The sequence below is a fragment of the Crocodylus siamensis genome, chromosome 4 (assembly GCF_052110815.1).
Source record: "Crocodylus siamensis isolate JL-2025a chromosome 4, ASM5211081v1, whole genome shotgun sequence".
In the NCBI taxonomy this organism is placed as follows: Eukaryota; Metazoa; Chordata; order Crocodylia; family Crocodylidae; genus Crocodylus; species Crocodylus siamensis.
The window spans coordinates 231,397,453-231,412,802 of NC_143398.1; positions in this window are offsets into that span (position 1 = coordinate 231,397,453).

Below are 15,350 nucleotides of genomic sequence, written 5' to 3' on the forward strand. Positions count from 1 at the left end.
AGTGAAGTTGTACAGCGTGCAACGCCATCAGAGATGCGACTGGAGGACTTGTAGTGCAAGACAGCACCAGGCTGAGCCATACTGTGCTTGTTCCGAAGCTGGAGCGAGCGTAATTGTGATGATGATGTAGTACTGTACCCAGGGCAACTAGCTCTGCTTTTCAGCAGAACTAATGAGCTTTCCTGTAGCAATAGTCTGACATGACTGCCTTGTTTCCATCTAAGCATGAAAATGCATGGTGCTGCCTTGTTTTGTAGCTGATCAGCACCCTGCAGATAGCACATACCTGCTCTGAGCATGCCCATTCCTGAAATATAAGCGTTGCAGTGTTACTGCAGGCAGGCTAGTTAGTTCTCCAAGGGGCAGGCTGGAGGGAGGAGGGAAACTTCTGGTATTTAAATCTAACAGTATGAGGCTGCTTTTTTAAAATAGTATTTAATCTTACTGTGCCTCAGTATGTACAAGTACATGGGGTGGCTTGAGACAGCCAACACATGTGCCCACATTTTCTTCCAAGCTCTCTAAAGCATACTCTGCTTTCAGCTATTCCGAGCCCTTGGGCCTACTGCCTGCAGTCTGGCTTATATCTAAATTTATTAGCAGAACAATTTAATATGTACAGTAGTTAGGATTGGATGTTTGGTTGTCAATGTATGTTAACAAACCTCACAGGGTTTACTCCTCAGATGTGTAAACAACGGACTTCACTATACAGAGGACAAATCCCGACTTTGCCATTAGTATAAAATATTGAACATGCCGCCAAGCAGTTTTATTATACTGTAAATTCTCATACTACTTTACATAACGCATAATGCCTTGAGGCATGTATGATCTCCCAAAGCTGACAAATCACAATGCAGGATAATAGGCAGGAAAGCAAAGGGATAAAGAAGCCATAAGGGAGGAACTCGTTTAGGAAGTGGCCTTGAATGAGATGGGTTTTAAGGAGCTATTTGAGGAAGACAGTCACATATTGAACGAGAAGCATAAGATTTTTCTAACTGTGAAGTGGAGAGATGACATGAAAGAAAGCAGAGAGGCAAGCATGGAGAAGAGATTATTTATTTATTAGATGCATATGCTGCCCTTCCCCAAGAAGGCTCGGGGCAGCTCACAGTAAAAGAAAAAAAGAATGATAGAAACAGAATAAAATATTCACATAAGAACAAATCAACCCTCCTCCCACCACCTAAGAGGAGAAAAAACTCTAAAGCAACCTACTCATTTCCCTGCCTCTGACCAAAGACAGTGTTCCCCCTCTCCCAACCCACACGACTTTCAATACCTCCACAACAGAAAACAGCACATTCTCCCCAGCCTATGTTGTCTCTCATCCCTACCTACTCCCATTCCCTTCACATCCGGGGAAATTGTCACCCCCTTACGGTCTCTCCCAAGCCCTGTCCCCCTCTCTTGAAGAGGGGCTGTGGTATGTATTTTAATACTTCTGTGTCAACTGTGTTCACACTGATATCATGTGGTATGCCTCAGTTTACCTCACTAGTTTGTACAAAGGGAATGAAGGGTTAAGTGTCAGGGCTGGCTACGTGCCTGACGATAAGGATCTGCAGCATCAACCAGACTTGAAATAACCCTGCTGATAGCTCAGGTGGGCTCATCCTATTTGGGACAGTGACTTGCACTCAGTTCCCATAACAGGAGCTGAAGCCCTCTCTCGAGAGCAGAACTGGATGCTGGCTCCATGATTCAGGGCCACAGAGCACCAGGGAGGTTGAGGGACTGCAAGGTCTGAGTGGAAAGGAGCCTGGGCTCCTCCTGCTCCAGGAGCCTTGCATGGGCTGACTTTTCGGAGACCAGACAAGGCTGCTGCAGTGCCCAGCAAGCACCTCCCCTGGGGGGACTCCATGACCAGCACTATGACTGTCTCCAAAACCCACTCGTGATATCCTTCTCTACTAGGAAAACTTGTTGTTCAATTAAAATAAAAAACAAAACAAATCCACACTCCTTCCTGTCTCTGGTCTCTGTCCCCACTGCAGGCCAATGGCAAATATTAAACTAGTATCAAGCAAAGAGAATTAAGAGGAACATAGAGCATGAGGAACTAAAACAGAGATTTGCATGAGAAAAATCCTACTCAGGGCCATGGAGAAGGTCAGACAAAAGATTTTTCATTTGGACACCCTAAAACCAGTGGAAGGATCAAAATGCAGGTATTGTTTTTGAAGGGGTAGGAAATAAGTCATTTTTGCAGTAGCATCTTGTTTAAAAAGTTTCAAAAGCTCCTCGATTATTTTTGAAAAAAATAAAATGTAGCCTCCTAAAGTTATTTGTAGGAACTTTATTTGCCTGTATTGATTCATATACTTACTAGGTACACTTGGTGTGCAAAACATTGCACAATGAAGTTGGCAACTTGTAATTTATTTTTTTGATATCTTGCAACACAATCTACATGTTCAAGCTGGCATTTCCAAAGGATATCAAGGGAGTTTGATGCCCCAAACCAATGCATTTCAGTAGTGAGCTGGATTCCTAACTTCATCATCTCACAGTCTTGGTTGGCTCATATTGACTGCAGGGCATTGCCACAGAAAATGAAACATCAAATCAGCCCTCATGTGCCGTGCTCTATCAGATGGCTTTTCAGTAGTGTGGTGAAACTTTGACACAATGCTTTACACAGAGGTTAACTTTTTTTTTGGTGTGTGTCATGTTTCTTTCCTCTGAACCTTCATCAACAGACGTAGACACATGCCTCTGAGCAGCTTGTCCTTTTATGCCAACAGCTCGTACAATGCTGTGAATTGTTTGATTCAACAAAGCACCTACGGCCTTTGCGCCTGTTGGCAGCTCTATCTGATTGGCCAGATGTAACATACTGGGTTGATAGCTTCAGTCTTTCTCTGGTTATTTTTGCCGTGGAAACAAAGCCTGATTGTGCTTGCAAATGTCTTGTAAATGTTGTTTTCAGTTGTACGAGAAAATTCTGGTTTTACTGAAGTTAATATCAGGCCTGCTGTGTGCTTGTGATGCCACAGTGCTAGTAGCCATCTTAGCGGTGACTAATAAGAATATAGGCATGGGATAGCATTCAAAAAAGAAAACAAGGTGACATCGTTCTCATTTCTAGGTCTTTAGTCACTGGCTATTTCTTGCCTACTATCTTTCATAGAAAATATCACTCTCCAGGCACTCCATCCTTTGAAAGCATCATGGTTTATTTTGAGTTAATGAGTTGGAGGAAATGGAAGTCAAAACTGTGCAATGTGATTAGGGAAGATATCTCTCTTCACAGAGGCATCAATTATTCAAGCCATACTTGCACCTTGGGAAATGAAGAGGAGGAATGGAATAAGTCTGGGGGAAGTGCCTGCCCAGAGTTGCCAGGAACAAAAAGAGAACAGAATACAAACACATCCCGTATTTGTGAAAATGTGTGTTCATTTACCTATTATATTACACAGATCATAGCTCCACACAGAAACCACTGACAGGGAAGCTGTAAAGAGTGAGTGTAAATGTTATGTATGAGTCATGCATCAGCTAATACTGCTGATAGGGAACCAGAGAAAAGCAGCGATGAGCACTAATCACAGTGTCACAACTTTCAGTGGTGTCGAAGGAAAAAAATCTTCCATTCAAAGCACACAAGACCTCTGCTGTTAAGATGCAGCACAGTTTCAGATCACAGACCAAAGGAAGAGAGTTTTCAGCAACTTCTACCAATTTTTTTCAGACTCTGAACAGATTACTCACTCTTCAAAGACACTCAATTACAGTACAATCATATGTCTGAAGAGCAGTGAAAAATGCCAATTTTAGACAATCAGTTACTAGAAAGCTATAGTTTGGATCCCTTCATCCATTTGTTTTCAAGTACCCCGTAGAAGTACTGGTTCTGAAAGGGGTTAAATATCTTCAGTGTCCATTTACCATAATTCACCTTTAGGTGCTCAGCTGCTATCAGGATCTGCAGTGAAAGCATCTGATTTAACCCATCAAACAAAATAAATTCTAGTACAAAAGCCCCCAAAAGGTAGAAGCACGTGTTCCAGCATTGCTGCTTCTTCAAAATAATGAAGGATCTGTGACAAAGGTTTTTGTTATCTACCTTAAGGTTTTCCACTATTGTCAATTGTCACAGAATCGGAACATCTTCTTGCAAGACAGATGCCAATATTGCAACCCCTGGACCTCATCACTTGCCCCTTGTAGAGGTCAGAACTCTGCTAGGGGTAGGATTTGTGTTTTAAAAATATTAATGTGTTGTTTGCATATTTGCAATTGATTTGTTTCAGGATTCTGGTTATTTTTTCCCCCTCACTGGCTGGGATTCATGTAGAAAGCTGAATCAAGGTTGGGGCTTAGGTGTAGCCAGAGGTCTTAGTGCCAGAAGAGTCACTGTCACTGCCATACTTTATGAGAAAAGAAGACGTTGTCATATTTCCTGATGTGGGTCGGGCACTACTCTACAGTCATTTGACCAACTTTAGAAGTTCTATGTCATAGCATAATGCCCTCAACCAAAGTGCTTTAACCCAGGTCTCACATGCTTTGGCTTTTGTGGTTGGTAGGTGCTCAAAGTAGGGCAGGTATCTCACCTGTTCACAGAACAAAATATGGTTGTTAATGTAAGTGGGGTTGATCTCCTCAAGGCCCTGAAAGTTAAGCTAAGCACTACAAACTGTGGTTCTTATTTAAACATGGAGAACTTTTTTGAGGTCTCCTCCTTTCTCTTTTCCATTTGCTGCTTTCCCTCTTCTTCCATTCAGTTAGTTTCCTTCCCTGACCATCTCACCATAACTCATTTTTCTTTGCTCACCAGCACCTTTTCTCTGACCCTTCCCTATTCCCTGGCTTCTGAAAGTCTCTCTGGCTGAAAGTGCCTAACAAATGCCCTGCCTGCCTCTGGCCGCTCCAAAAGTATGGATCTGATCTAGGGATTTCTAAGCCACATGTCCTATTACTTAGGAAGGACCTATTACAGGGAAGGTCCTATGCTTTTCTTGGCTACTAACAATCAAACAATGAAACAGTAAAATTTCTGAGATTATTACTGACTCTATAAGGGAGGGCAAAGCTTGAGCTTCTCTCAGATGAGAAGCTGTTTTCATTTCCTGTCTCAGAAGTTTCATCAATCTAACAAATTCTATCCGCACTTTTCATTGCTAAAGAAACATGAACAAGTAGTTTTGAAGAAGCCAATGAATTTTCCACATTGTCAGGCTTTAACATAGGCCTGAGGAAGGCAAACTAACTTGCTGCAACTAGAGACCTAGAGAGTCTAGGGCGTGTTGAGAGCAGATGGCTTACTCCTAGACCATGCCTGAGGGCCAAGGCTTGTCTTTATGTATGCACAGTGCCCACTATCATGAATAGGAGTTGTTCAATCTAGGCTTTAATCTAAGGAGTATAACTAGTTTTTTATGGACGTATTCCCAGTGGTGAAATGAAATCCTAAGGAAGAGATCACATTTCACTACTCTGCTGTATTTTGTGCTTATGCTACCTACTCTGCCTAACATGCTTAATGGTGCATTTTGATGATTCTAAATGACTAATCACTAATAATATTTCCTGGAGAGATTATACTGTGAAATATATCAGAATGGCACATCAAAATAGGTAGTGCTTTATCATCATTTCTTTCCATCCAGTACCTATTATCCAATGATGTAAAAATTGGGTAAAAGCATTTGTGAATTAAGCCAACGTATATAAAGCTTCCATATGTCATTAAATTGAAAGGACTGTGATTCTTCAGTTTAGAAAACTAGAAATAATAATGTAGGACATGATAGAAAATAACAAATGGCCTAGAGAGGGTAAATCAAATACTTATATTTACCCTTTCTCACAATACATGAACAAGGTCACAATCAGTGAAATTGAAAGGTAATAAATTTAAAGCTGATAAAAATAAAATATATTTACTCATGGTATAACTAAACAGTGGATCTCATAGCCACAATTATCAATAAGGTCAAATGTTTGCAGAAGGAAGCAGATATATTGATGAGTGTTTTAAGAAGAGTAGTTTAAACAGGATGAAAAGAAATTAAAAGCTGAAAATCCTCTGGTCATAAGCCAACCACTAAATTATAGGACTTTATGGGGAAAATGTCTTCACAGCTTACAGCATCATTTCCCATTGCACATTTTCTCACCTTCTTCTGCAGCATCCGACTACTGGATATACTAGTTGATCTTGGGGCAACCATGGGACATCAGTGTGATGCAGCTAATAAAAAGGCAAATGTAACTTATATTAGGCAAGGTATTTCAAAATATAGGAAAGTATTAATTCCATTTATGATGCACTGGTGAGACTGCATTTGGAGCACTCTGTACAGTTTGGTCACCCATGTTCAAAACAGACAAATGTTACTTGGAACAGATACAGAGAATGATTGGTGGGAGGATCCAGGGAAAGGAGAGTCTGCCTAATGAGAGTCAAAAACAGCTTGGTTTACTTAGCTTAGCCAAACAAAGGCTGAGAGGGGATGAAACTATGTTTTATAAATTCATCAAGAAATATAAACAAGAGAGAGGGAGAAGAGCTATTTAAGCTAAAGAACAATGCTGACAGAAGAAAAAAATGGGTATAAACATCCCAATTGGAAAGAATTAAGGCTGGAAATGTAAAAGCTTTTCATCATCAGAGGAGTGAGGTTTTGGAACAGGGCTTAACAGGAGTCACGAGAGCAAAAAACCTACTTGTTGGAAGACAGAAGTGTATTGGGTTACAAAAATGACTGTATGATGAGTTTGCTTCTCAAAGCAGGGAACTAGACTCTGTGACCCAGGGTGTCTGTCCCCTTCAGTCATATAGCTCTAAGTCTTCATTCTGGTGCAGTGGCTGTATGTTACTTCCTTCCTTTAAATTGCTACAAGGTTTGTATTTTTTTATTGTGCAAATGTCAAATACAATCAGACCACTAAACTCATGTCAGCTGCTGAGTCAGGTAAACATTGCAAACTTCACCTTGGGGAAGCTGATTTATGCATTATTTCCTGCAATGATTGACTGGTTGACTGACCTCTCATGGCTTCCATTTAATCTCAGAAGTAGTGAGGGAAAAATAAGGCTAGGAACTACAGCTATATCTTGCTTTTTCTGATGAACCCCCATGCACTTGCTCTGTGTTTTCAAGCTATTTAAATCTTGTGTGAGAGTGATGTTGATGCTGCCTTTTGTCCATAGATAAGCAGGGAAATCCATTAGACAAAGTGATACAGTGCAATGTGATACAGGTTTCCCTCAATTTATGCAGGTTCGATTTATGTGAATTCACTTTTATGTGCTGACCCTTTTGTACCTGAAATTTGTTATATGCAAGGTAAATTTGTATATATGCGATCGGCAGGGGTGCGCTCCACTGTCCCCCAAGCAGGTAAGTCTGAGTTTGTGAGGGCAGGGGAGGGGGCTGTGAGTGGAGGGAAGAGGTGAGGGGAGGGGAAAGGGCTGTGGGGCCAGGCTGGTGCCACCGCTGGCCTGAGTCTGCAGTGGCTGCAGGCCCCAGCCAGCTCTCGTCCAGCTGTAGGTGGCTGTGCGCCCCTGCTGCAGCTGCTCTGGGAACGGCTGATGCAAACGGCTTGCAGCCGCTGGGCTGCACTGTGCCCCAACGCCCCCCCCCGGGGCTCCGCTTCCCCAGGGCACCGTGCCCCGAACCCCCCAGCACGGTGCAGCCCAGTAGCTGCAAGCAGGCAGCATCCACCTCTCCCAGGGCTGCAGCAGAGGTGGGCAGCCACCTGCAGCCAGACAAGAGCAGGCTAGGGCCAGCAGCGGCACCAGGCTCTTCCCAGTGCTTGGGGTGGGCTGTGGCGAAGCGAGGGGAGCTGCTGCCATCCCAAAATTCGCCATAGCCCCCTGCACCCCACCCTCCCAGTGCTGCTGCCAAGCACCGGGAAGAGCCTGGTGTAGCTGCCAGCCCCAGCCTGCTCTTGTCTGGCCGCAGGCAGTTGCCCACTCCTGCTGCAGCCCAGGGAGTGGTGGACGCTGCCTGCCTGCAGCCGCTGGGCTGCACTGTGCTGGGGGGTTCGGGGCACCGTGCAGCCCAGTGGCTGCAGGCAGCTGGTGTTGGCCTGTCCCAGAGCTGCTGCAGCAGGGGCTGCAGTGAGTGGGGAAAAGTGGGGTGAGTGGGGTTGCTGCCCACTCTGAGCACCACAAAGGTGGTGCAGTTACCTGGAGGTTTTCAAGAGGAGACTGGATGGTCTCCTCCCTGGAGCCACTTAACCCAAGCTGTCTTCCTGCCTAGAGTGGGGGGGCTGGACCTGATGATCTGCAAGGTCCCTTCCAGCCCCTATCAGTCTATGACTCTATGAAGAGCCCGGTGCTGCCCCTGCTGCAGCCCCGGGAATGGCAGATGCCACCTGCTTGCAGCCACTGGGCTGCACTGTGCCCCTCTCCCCACCCCTTCCCTAGTCCCAGCCTCACTCCCTCTCTCCCTCACTGCCCTGGGAATGCATCCCTATCTGTTTCATTGTAAACTGGGTTCACTTTACAAATTGGATTTATGCGCCATTCCCTGAGAATGTATCTACCACATAAATCAAGGGAAACCTGTATCTATCTTTCAAACGTTACCACCAGGATCTAGGATCCATCTTACCTGAGAAGCTTTCCCTTTAAAACCAGCACTAAGTCCAGGGATATTTGCAGCAATGACAGTTCTTTCAGAATACTACTAGTAGGCTTCAAATTGTCCCAAAGTGGATAGGATCATGGTCCATTTTCCTGTCTTTGGAAGGCCTCCTGAGCTGGCTGAGCATACTTGGGAGAATGCTTTATAGCAGAGCTGTCCAACTGGCAGCCTGCAGGCTACATGCAGCCCCTGAAGAGTTAACCTATGATACCTGGGCGTCCAGTCCAGATGCCGTTTCCCCCACCACTCCAGCTGCTGCTGCTGCCATGGGAATTTCCAGGCTTCTCCTCCCTCCTCCAACTTCTGCTTCTTGCTTCCATACCTGGAGTGCAGTCAGTGCAGTGTGGCTGAGGAAGCCTGCTGTGGAGGGACTTGGGGGACCAGGGGATGCTGTGAAGCACAGGAGTATAGCACAACACAGCAGGGAGGGCACACAATGCACTGGGGGCCATGTGATGCAGTGTGTGCAGGGTGTTGGTATGGGGCAGTGCGGGCACCCACTGCATGGCACAGCAGTCTCAGGAACTCAGAAGTGAGACAGTGCCTCCAAACACACAACACTGGAGCAGTACAGTTGTGTACCACCCCGTATATTTCAAAATGATTCCTTCATCCTCACTTTTTACGCTACATCCTTATAGCTTGTGGGTCTTCCATAGAGGCATTTCATATAAATGCTAAACAAGTCAAGCTCTTTTAGCTCTTGCACTCTGCGATCACTGCTCAGGGAGTAAGGTTTGAGATAATTAAAAGTTGCAGAGGACTAAGGAGGGCTTGCAGACTAAGACAAGTCAGGTTATCAGAATCTCTCCCTTCATGAATAACCCAGGTGAAGTCAATGGGAGTGAGTAAGACAATTAAGATGTGGGGCCATAGCAGAAGTGTTTATGTTGTGGTCCCTGTCAGATTCCAGTGAATCTGAGAATTCTGCTAAATACCTTGTTGTTAGCAATATCAGACATTTCTAATACAGGAGTATGGGTTGCGTGAATGGATTGTAAGGTGGATAGAAAGCTGCCCAGATTGTTGGGCTCAAAGGGTAGTAATCAATGGCTTGAGGTCTAGTTGACAGCTGGTATCAAGTGGAGTGCCCCAGGGGTTAGTCCTTGTGCTGGTTTTGTTCAATATCTCCATTAATGATCTGGAAGATGGGACTGATTGCACTCTAAGCAAAGCTCACGGGGTGACACCAAGCTGGGAGGAGGAGTAGATACACTGGAGGGTAGGCCTAGGATTCATAGTGACCTAGACAAATAAATCTCATGGGGTTAAACAAGGACAGGTGCAAAGTCCTGCACTTCGGACAGAAGAATCCCATGTACCGCTACAAGCTCGGGACCAACTGGCTAAGCAGCAGCTCTGCAGAAAAGGAGCTGGGGGTTACAGTGGACAGTAAGCTGGATATGAGTCAGCAGTGTGCCTTTGTTGCCAAGAAGGCTAATGGCATACTGGGATGCTTTGGTAGAAGAGTTGCCAGAAGATCAAGGAAAGTAATTATTTCCCTCTCTTCTGCACTGGTGAGGCCACATCTGGAGTACTGTGTCTAGTTTTGGGGCCCCCACTATAGAAAGGATGTGGACAAGTTGGAGAGAGTCCAACAGAGGGCCATAAAATGGTGAGGGGGCTGGGGCACATGATTTATGAGGAGAGGCTGAGGGAACTGGGTTTATTTAGTCTGCAGAGAAAAGACCGAGGGGGATCTGATAGCAGCCTTTAACTACCTGATGGGTGGCTCCAAAGAGGATGGAGCTGGGCTGTTCTCAGCAGTGACAGAACAAGGAGCAATGGTTTGAAGTTGCAGCAAGGCGGGGTTAGGTTGGACATTAGGAAAAACTTTTTTACTAGGTAGCACTGGAACAGGAGGCACTAGGAAGCACTAGAACATGTTACCTTGAGAGGTGGTGCAAACTCAATCCTTGGAGGTTTTTAAGGCCCAGCTCAACAAAGTCCTAGCTGGAATGATCTAGTTAGGGGTGGCCAAAAGTGGGCTCCAAGAATATTTCTAAGGGTTGCAAGCCTGTGCCAGAAAAACGCACGAAAGCTCAGGTTTCGCCTTGCAGGCTGGCAGCGTTCTAGCCTGCAAGGGGAAATCCAGGCTTTCCCAGCATTGCAGCCTGCAAGCAGATGCTGGGGGTGTGGCCAGGACACAGCCAGGCAGGGTCGTAGGAGCAGCCCCAGCAGCCAAATGAAGGTAAGGAGATGATGGCCAGGTGGCCAGGCTGTGGTAGGGGAGGGGGGACCAGGGACTGTGGGTCACACACCGGCAGGGCCAGGCTGTGGGGTGTAGGTCAACACAAGGCATTGATCTTGGCAAATGAGTCCCGGTAGGACAAAGGTTGAGAATCACTGGACTAGATGACCTCCTGACCTTCCAATTCTAATTCTTCTTTATTCTGTGATTCTACGATAATACAAACCTCTAACTGGCAACAGGTTGACTTGGTGTGTCACAACCATGGGCCTTTTTCAGGGCCAGCACTGACAGTCATCCTTGTAAACACTGAGGAACTCACAGGAGTCAAACTGGACACTCTTTCCAGGATGTTCACCAATTACAATTGTCATGTGCTCTGTCTCCAGGAGATGCATAGAGGGCCAAACAGCAATACGCCATTGATCCCTGGGATAAGACTAGCCATCAAGAGGCAGCACGAGAAATACAGCAGCACTATCTTCATAAAAATCAGAACTTATCTTCAATACAGCATCGATGACAGAACAAAATGACACTTAAATCTTGATCATTGATATGGAAAACATCTCAATAACATCCGTTTATAAGCCCTCGGGGAAGCATTTAGCTTTTGTGAACCCAGGGAACCTAGACCATAAAAAAGCATGCATGCTCATTGGTAACTTTAATAACCACAACATTGTATGGCGTTACACTGAAAATGATAAGAATGACAACTTGATCAAGACGTGAGCCAAGGCATACTACGTGAACCTGATCCACAACTCAAAGCTACCTGGGTCTTTGACTAGCTTCCAATGGAAATGAAGCTATAATCCAGACCTCACCTTTGCTGACAGCAATGTAGAAGTTATGTGCAAAAAGAGATGTGTTGGAACCCATCCTTCATACACAGCACAGATCAATTCCTATCAATATTATAGCAGCCACAACTCCAGATATGGTACCATATACCAAACAGATGCTTCAATTTTAAGAAAGCAGATCGGAGAGGCTTTTCTGAAGACCTTGACAAAAAGTGACACACATTAAACCAGCCTTCGATAACGACTTCCTCTTTGTGAATGCACTGTGAAAAACCTGCACTGAGGATGCAGAACTGAGTATATACTAGGGTTTACTCCCATGCTAGCAACTGAATACAAAAAAATAATTAGCAAATGTTTCAGAGAGATCCTTTCTCAGAAAACACTGTTGCAGTAGGGACAGCCCTAATGAACAAGCTCCAAGAAGAAAGATGATGGAAATGGAAAGAATTGATTGAAGGAATAGATAGACCCACAATAGTAGAAAAGCATTGTTAACCATTTGCAAGCTGAGTATTGACCCCAAGAAAGTACAGCAATAGCACAACTTCATAGCCAACCATCAGGTGGCTCATTAGCTTCTGCTCAATGGTAAAGCTTTGAATAAATAGCCTAAAATACAGATTAAAAAGCAAACTGATCTGGATGAAAATCATTTTAACATGCCATACACAATGGATGAACTTGATGCTGGAATAAGTCACTTGACGAATGACAAAGCAGCTGGACTTGATGACATATGCATAGAGCAGATCAAATACTTTGGTTCTGTGACCAAGTTATGGGTATTATGCCTTAACAATTGCTCATCAACCCTTAGAATACCTAAACTATGGTGACAAGCCTATGTAAAAGCTCTATTAAATCCAGGGAAGAAATCCTCTGGCCCAGAGAACTTCAGGCCAGTGTCACTCCTGTGCCATTTTTATTATTATTTTATTTATCATATTTATTATGAACACATTATTCTTAATTACTTTTTCACCTCATATTGAATAACATCTAATACCACAACAAGCCAGATTCAGACCAGGCAAATCCTGCACTGGACAAATCTTAAACATTACCCAGCATATAGAAGATTGATTCAAGAAAGGGATGATAACAGGTGCTGTGTTTGTAGACCTATCAGTGGCATGTGACACAGTTGGCCACCAAAACCTGCTTGTCAAAAACTACTATATGGTGCATGACTACCACCTAGTGCAGCTCATCTGATCTTTCTTTTAAGAACAGATGTTTTTACATAGAACTGTACAAGAAAGAGATGACAAAGAAATGGCTACTGGAGATGACAAATAAATGGCCTTCCATAGGGCAGCATCCTAGCACCAATCCTTTTTAATGCACCAATGACTAACCCATACAGAGGAGTATGCAGAGTTTCATATATGCTGATGACAAGTTGCAAGAGAAGGACTTTGCGTCTGTTAAGATTAACACATGCGTTGAGCGACCTCTCAGATTATAACAATAAGAACCAGCTTTGTGCCAACCCAACCAAGATGGCATGGATAAGTCAAGTGGAAATTAAATATTATCGGGGATGAAATCTCAGTGACTACTCACCTGCATTCTGTGCTCTTGGGGGGTCACACTAGACCAAACCCTTACTTTCAAAACATAAGTAGAGAAGATGAAAGGGAAAGTCAGCACCTGCAACAACATACTTAGAAAGTTGGTCACCTCAAAGTGGAGAATGAACCCAGCTACATTATGAACCACTGCTATTGTCTTGTATTACTCCATTGCAGAGTATGCATGTCCAGTATGGACACAATAAGTTGATGCCAAGAAATTAGAACCAGTCTGAAACAATAGCTTGTGGCAGAGCACTTTTGGGTACCTGCCACTTTAAGGAATTGTGCAAGCTGCAGAGGAGCCTGTAGGGGAGAGCAGCAGAGAGTCACCCCCTGCCTTTGGAAGGATTTTAAGGGAGAAGATGTGTGACAGAGCACCTTTGGGTGCTTGCCACTTTAAAGGCTTGAGCAGGCTGGGAGGCAGCCTGCAGGTGACAGCAGAGCCAATCAGGTGGTTACATGACAGCTAGGAGGCTGTCTGATTGGAGCAGGGCTGAGCAGCCTCAGTATAAGAGCATGCTTTGAGGAGCAGAGCGGGCAGTTGCTGCAGGGGTAACATCGTCCAGCTGGAGATCTGCTGGTCCCAGGTACATCTGGAGGTCAGGGTAGGAAGTATGGGGAAGGAGGAGGTTCCTAGGGACCCAGTGCGGTCCCAAGCCCCAAGGAAGTGGCTTTAGGCCTGGGCTGAGGAGAGCCTATGTATACCTAGGTCTACAGAAGGCACAGGCCAGCCTAGGAAAGGGGCTTAGAGTTTGTCAGCCTACTAAGGGGCTAGGTTGGCCCCTAATTACAACTGGTGGTGAGGCCAGGGGCTCAGATGAGTCCAGTGGAGTAAAAGGCTTCCAGGTATAAGATATCTGGGGCTCTAGGCTCTGGGGCTTGGTATGAGTTGTTGGCTTCATGGTGGGGCCTGGGAGGACCCCTACTGACTAGGAAAGTCAGCAGCTGCCAGACTGATTCTCAGACTCTTGACTGGTCAATGCAAGGGGGCAAGGGCTGGCAAGTAAGCCCACTGTGAGGGGCAGACCAAGGCTGCAGAGAGCTACTGGCACCCTGACTGGCTTAGAGGTGGGGCCAGAGACTAAAAGAGGCTGAAGGTCCCTTCGATGTAGGGGGCATCACTGCTGAGAGAGGACAGGAGGTCAGCCAGCAAGCAGGCTGGTATGAAGGAGGCTGAAGCCCAGCCTCCTGATGGGAGATATCCTGCAAGGGGGCCTGAGAGAGATGGAGCCTGTGGCTGAGAGCAAGGGTATGAGATGGAGACTGCAATAAAGCGTCTAGGAGGGAACAGCCCAGGGAGAGCATCCAGGAGCCCAGTGAGAGGAAGTAAGACTAGGGCAGGTAGGCCTGCATTGGTCCCGGGGAATGACCTAAAACTACACGCTGCTGGGGAGGATGGTGTGGTGGGGCTGCCTGTGGTGGGGCAGTCCTCAGGAATGCCACACCAGTGCCTCCTTAGTGAAAGGCGAGTATGGGGTACCAAAAAACCTCAATCCCTGCTGCCTTGTGGGTGACCCTGAGGAGAGGAAAGGCTAGGGGAGCACACTCTGAGAGAAAAGCACCAGGCTTGGGCAGCAACACAGGGGTCAGGAGGGCCCAAGGCCCAAAGTCTGAGAGTGAGACTTGGGCAACAGCACAGGGCAAGGCGGGCTTGAGGCCAAGTGCCTGAGAGATGAGGCCTAGTGAGAGGCTAGGATAAGAATGAGGCCTAGTTGGGGGGTTGAGTGTGGAGTCCAGGTATGTCGACAGATGCCTGACTGGGCCATACATAGGCTGAGTTAGGGGTCCAGGTATGTCAACAGATGCGTGAGGCCTGAGTGGGTTGTAGGCCAAGACTGGGGTCCAAGCATGTCAATAGACATCTGAGGCCTAAGGGGCACAAGGCCCAGATGTCCCAGTGAGGGCACAGGGTACTGGCCCCAGTGTGGGGGCAGAGTGTGAGGGGCTAAAAGCCTAATACAAGGCAAGGAGCCTAGATAGAGTGTGTGGAAGTAGAAGTCCCAGTGAGGGGGCATGTGGCCCAGGCATGTCTAAGGATACCTGAGGCCAGGCTGGGCCAGAGGCTGGGCCAACGTATGTCTAAGGATGCCTGAGGCCAAGTTTGGGCCAGAGGCCAAGTGAGGCCCAGCAATGGGGCCAGGGGTGTTGGGAGTAATTT